The sequence below is a fragment of the Balaenoptera borealis genome (assembly GCF_965194805.1).
Source record: "Balaenoptera borealis genome assembly, chromosome: X".
Taxonomy (NCBI): Eukaryota; Metazoa; Chordata; class Mammalia; order Artiodactyla; family Balaenopteridae; genus Balaenoptera; species Balaenoptera borealis.
In genome coordinates, this window is record NC_138881.1 from 93,706,506 (window position 1) to 93,712,060 (window position 5,555).

Consider the following 5,555-nt stretch of genomic DNA (forward strand, 5'->3'; position numbering starts at 1 on the left):
ATGTCAATCCCAATTGCCCAATTCATCACACCCCCACCCCCACCCCCACCCCCCCACCGCTTTCCCCCCTTGGTGTCCATACGTTTGTTCTCTACATCTGGGTCTCAATTTCTGCCCTGCAAACCGGTTCATCTGTACCATTTTTCTAGGTTCCACATATATGCGTTAATATATGATATTTGTTTTTCTCTTTCTGACTTACTTCACTCTGTATGACAGTCTCTAGATCCATCCACGTCTCTACAAATGACCCAATTTCGTTCCTTTTTATGGCTGAGTAATATTCCATTGTATACATGTACCACATCTTCTTTATCCATTCGTCTGTCAATGGGCATTTAGGTTGCTTCCGTGACCTGGCTATTGTAAATAGTGCTGCAATGAACATTGGGGTGCATGTGTCTTTTTGAATCATGGTTTTCTCTGAGTATATGCCCAGTAGTGGGATTGCTGGATCATATGCTAATTCTATTTTTAGTTTTTTAAGGAACTCCATACTGTTCTCCATAGTGGCTGTATCAATTTACATTCCCACCAACAGTGCAAGAGGGTTCCTTTTTCTCCACACCCTCTCCAGCATTTGTTGTTCATAGATTTTCTGATGATGCCCATTCTAACTGGTGTGAGGTGATACCTCATTGTAGTTTTGATTTGCATTTCTCTAATAATTAGTGATGTTGAGCAGCTTTCCATGTGCTTCTTGGCCATCTGTATGTCTTCTTTGGAGAAATGTCTATTTAGGTCTTCTGCCCGTTTTTGGATTGGGTTGTTTGTTTTTTCAATATTGAGCTGCATGAGCTGTTTATATATTTTGGAGGTTAATCCTTTGTCCGTTGATTCGTTTGCAAATATTTTTTCCCATTCTGAGGGTTGTCTTTTCGTCTTGTTTATGCTTTCCTTTGCTGTGTAAAAGCTTTGAAGTTTCATTAGGTCCCATTTGTTTATTTTTGTTTTTATTTCCATTACTCCAAGAGGTGGATCAAAAAAGATCTTGCTGTGATTTATGTCAAAGGGTGTTCTTCCTATGTTTTCCTCTAAGAGTTTTTTTTTTTTTTAAATATCTCTGAACTTTTTTTTTTAAATTCAATGCTGTTATTTATTTATTTATTTATTTATTTATTTATGGCTGTGTTGGGTCTTCGTTTCTGTGCGAGGGCTTTCTCCAGTTGCGGCAAGTGGGGGCCACTCCTCATCCTGGTGCGCGGGCCCCTCACCATCGTGGCCTCTCTTGTTGCGGAGCACAGGCTCCAGATGTGCAGGCTCAGTAATTGTGGCTCACGGGCCTAGTTGCTCCACGGCATGTGGGATACTCCCAGACCAGGGCTCGAACCCATGTCCCCTGCACTGGCAGGCAGATTCTCAACCACTGCACCACCAGGGAAGCCCCTTCTAAGAGTTTTATAGTGCCTGGTCTTACATTTAGGTCTCTAATCCATCTTCAGTTTATTTTTGTGTATGGTGTTAGGGAGTGTTCTAATTTCATTCTTTTACATGTAGCTGTCTAGTTTTCCCAGCACCACTTATTGAAGAGATTGTCTTTTCTCCATTGTATATCCTTGCCTCCTTTGTCATAGATTAGTTGACCATAGGTGCATGGGTTTATCTCTGGGCTTTCTATCTTCTTCCATTGATCTATGTTTCTGCTTTTGTGCCAGTACCATATTGTCTTGATGACTGTAGCTTTGTAGTATCGTCTGAAGTCAGGGAGTCTGATTCCTCCAGCTCCGTTTTTTTCCCTCAAGACTGCTTTGGCTATTCAGGGTCTTTTGTGTCTCCATACAAATTTTAAGAGTTTTTGTTCTAGTTCCGTAAAAAATGCCGTTGGTAATTTGATAGGGATTGCATTGAATCTGTAGATTGCTTTAGGTAGTATAGTCATTTTTCAAAATATTGATTCTTCCAATCCAAGAACATGGTATATCTCTCCATCTGTTGGTATCATCTTTAATTTCTTTCATCAGTGTCTTATAGTTTTCTGCATACAGGTCTTTTGTCTCCCTAGGTAGATTTATTCCTAGGTATTTTATTCTTTTTGTTGCAATGGTAAATGGGAGTGTTTCCTTAATTTCTCTTTCAGATTTTTCATCATTAGTGTATAGGAATGCAAGAGATTTCTGTGCATTAATTTTGTATCCTGCAACTTTACCAAATTCATTGATTAGCTCTAGTAGTTTTCTGGTGGCATCTTTAGGATTCTCTATGTATAGTATCATGTCATCTGCAAACAGTGACAGTTTTACTTCTTTTTTTCCAATTTGTATTCCTTTTATTTGTTTTTCTTCTCTGATTGCCATGGCTAAGACTTCCAAAACTATGTTGAATAATAGTTGTGAGAGTGGACATCCTTGTCTTGTTCCTGATCTTAGAGGAAATGCTTTCAGTTTTTCACCATTGAGAATGATGTTTGCTGTGGGTTTGTCGTATATGGCCTTTATTATGTTGAGGTAGGTTCCCTCTATGCCCACTTTCTGGAGAGTTTTTTATCATAAATGGGTGTTGAATTGTGTCAAAAGCTTTTTCTGCATCTATTGAGTTGATCATATGGTTTTTATTCTTCAATTTGTTAACATGGTTTATCACATTGATTGATTTACGTATATTGAAGAATCCTTGCATCCCTGGGATGAATCCCACGTGATCATGGTGTATGATCCTTTTAATGTGTTGTTGCATTCTGTTTGCTAGTATTTTGTTGAGGATTTTTGCATCTATATTCATCAGTAATATTGGTCTGTAATTTTCTTTTTTTGTAGTATCTTTGTCTGGTTTTGGTATCAGGGTGATGGTGGCCTCATAGAATGAGTTTGGGAGTGTTCCTTCCTCTGCAATTTTTTGGAAGAGTTTGAGAAGGATGGGTGTTAGCTCTTCTCTAAATGTTTGATAGAATTCACCTGTGAAGCCATCTGGTCCTGGACTTTTGTCTGTTGGAAGATTTTTAATCACAGTTTCAATTTCATTACTTGTGATTGGTCTGTTCATATTTTCTGTTTCTTCCCGGTTCAGTCTTGGGAGGTTATACCTTTCTAAGAATTTGTCCATTTCTTCCAGGTTGTCCATTTATTGACCTAGAGTTGCTTGTAGTAGTCTCTTAGGATGCTTTGTATTTCTGAGGTGTCTATTGTAACTTCTCCTTTTTCATTTCTAATTTTATACTAAGAAGCCATAAACAACTCAGTTTTAAAAAAATGGGGAAATGGGCCTGCCTTCCTGCCCAGGCGCAGAGCCAGGCCGCGGGGAATGTCCCGGGGCAAGTTCGCAGAGACGCCCGCTGTACTCTGCCCAGCTCCACTGCTCCCTTTAGGGCCTGAGGCTCGCCGTGTTCTGAAATGGCCGAGGAGTCCGACAAAGCCGTGAAGTACTACACCGTGGAAGAGATCCAGAAGCACAACCACAGCAAGAGCACCTGGCTGATCCTGCATTACAAGGCGTACAATTTGACCAAATTTTTGGAGGAGCACCCTGGTGGGGAAGAAGTCTTACGGGAACAAGCTGGAGATGATGCTACTTAAAACTTTGAGGATGTCGGACACTCTACAGATGCTCGAGAATTGTCCAAAACGTTTATCATTGGGGAGCTGCATCCGGATGACAGTTCAAAGATAACCAAGCCTTCGGAAACTCTTATTACTACTATTGATTCTAATTCCAGCTGGTGGACCAACTGAGTGATCCCAGCTGTCTCAGCACTGGTTGTAGCCCTGATGTATCACTTCTACACATCGGAACACTAAACACGTTCTCAGAAGCCAATGGAAGAAAAGACTGCTTTGGTCCTGGGAGAAAGAAGCCACCATTAACTGCTTCAGCTGACAGAACCCTTCACCTGAAAATGATTTGAATACACCTGTTTTCCTTTCCTCCTACATTAGACACAAAACAAACCAAAAAGAACTGTTCTTTCTACTCCTGAATTTTTAGAGTGTGCCTTTTTATTCATCAGCTTTGTTTTGATGTTCCATCACTATGTCATTTGCTTACTGTGGGCACGATCTTTTAAAATATACCACCATGTCTGGCTATTTGATATGTAATTGTCTGTAATGTTTGGAATCTGATTATTTGGCGGTCATTTAATGTGCTAATCTTTCAGATCCAAGTTGTCTGTCTGATGTGAGCAGGGGCGTCCTTGGATCTCTTCTTGTGCTGCTTCATCTAATTGAATAATTAGGTATTGCATGTTTCCAGTGTAGTTTTTTTTTCAAGGAAATTAAGGAAGGTCCAGAAATAATAGTTTAAAGATTTCTAATAATTGTTCTACTTGAACAATCATATAGATGATAAAAAGAGAAAGTGGCCTGCAAGACCTAGAAAATATACTCCATCTTTTCTTTGATTAAAAACACCAGCAACATCAACAAAAGCCTGTGAACCCTGAGAGAACATTACCACTGTCCCTTCTCTCAGCGTAAACATGTCATTCCGAAGAGATTCTCAGTTATACAGCTTCTCAGGTTTTACAGACTCCTCCTTCAGAGGTGAAAACTGTTTACGTGCTCCTATAAAGAAATGTTGATTCCCTAATCTGTAAAAACACACATTTGAAAGAGATTGTGGGACATTTGGAATCTGATTTTTGAAGAAATTTAGCTCTGGTGATGGGCCATGAAGAACTCTGGTGTGGACTGATTCAGTCATCCCGTCTTTGTTTATTATTCTCTGTGCAGTGCTTTTTCTTTAAATGTCGAAACTTGAGAGATGAATTTATAGACTCGAAGTACTTTGTAGTTAACGATGATTGTCCATTGGCCTGCTAGCCAACTGATGAGCCATGGAGTTCTTCAGAAATAACTAAACACATTGGAAAGGAATTTGTTTAAATTACAGAGCATAGATTTTTATAATCAGTGACATGTATCACCCTCTGCCTTCTTTTGTCACTGGAAGTTAGAGCGAATGTAGGCGGGCAGTGGGGCAGCTGTCTCTATCACATGGGAAAATACCTTGCAGAGGAATCCTTTGTTTAGATTTTAATAAACATAAGCCTGGAACAACAACAAAAAAAATGGGCAAATGACTTGAACAGACACTTCATCAAAGAATATATATGAATGGCTAATTGGCCAATAAGTACATGAAAAGGTATCTAAAATAATTAGTTACTAGGGAAATGCTAATTAAAATAACAGTGAGATACCAAATCCCAGCCACTAGAATGGATAAAATTAAAATTAAAAAAAAATTTTGTCAGTCGACAAAAACACATGTAGGTGAGGTTGTAGAGCAACCGGAACTCTCTTACATTACAGGTGCATATTAAAGCAGCACACCCACTTTTAAAAATAGTTTGGCAGTTTCTTATGAAGTTAAGCATACACCTAGTTATTATTCAGCAATTCCATTTGGAGGTATTTACACAACAGAAATGAAAACATATGTCCAAACAAAGACTTGCATACAAATGCTCATAGCAGCTTTATTTGTAATAGCTAAAAGTTGGAAGCAATCTAAATGTCCATAAACTAGTGAATAGATAAACTGTGGCATAGCCATAAATGGAATACTACTTGGTAACAAAAAGGAATAAATTTCTGATACTGTCAGTGACTTGTGAATTT

The 5,555-nt window shown here is 38.9% G+C and overlaps 1 pseudogene across 1 annotated transcript; it reads left to right on the plus strand.

Annotated features, from left to right (window-relative positions):
* Window positions 1-3,178: 3,178 nt before the first annotated feature.
* On the plus strand, window positions 3,179-5,165 carry LOC309620763 (cytochrome b5 pseudogene; annotated as a pseudogene). Its single transcript has one exon. The product of its transcript is annotated as a cytochrome b5 pseudogene (transcript).
* Window positions 5,166-5,555: the final 390 nt, after the last annotated feature.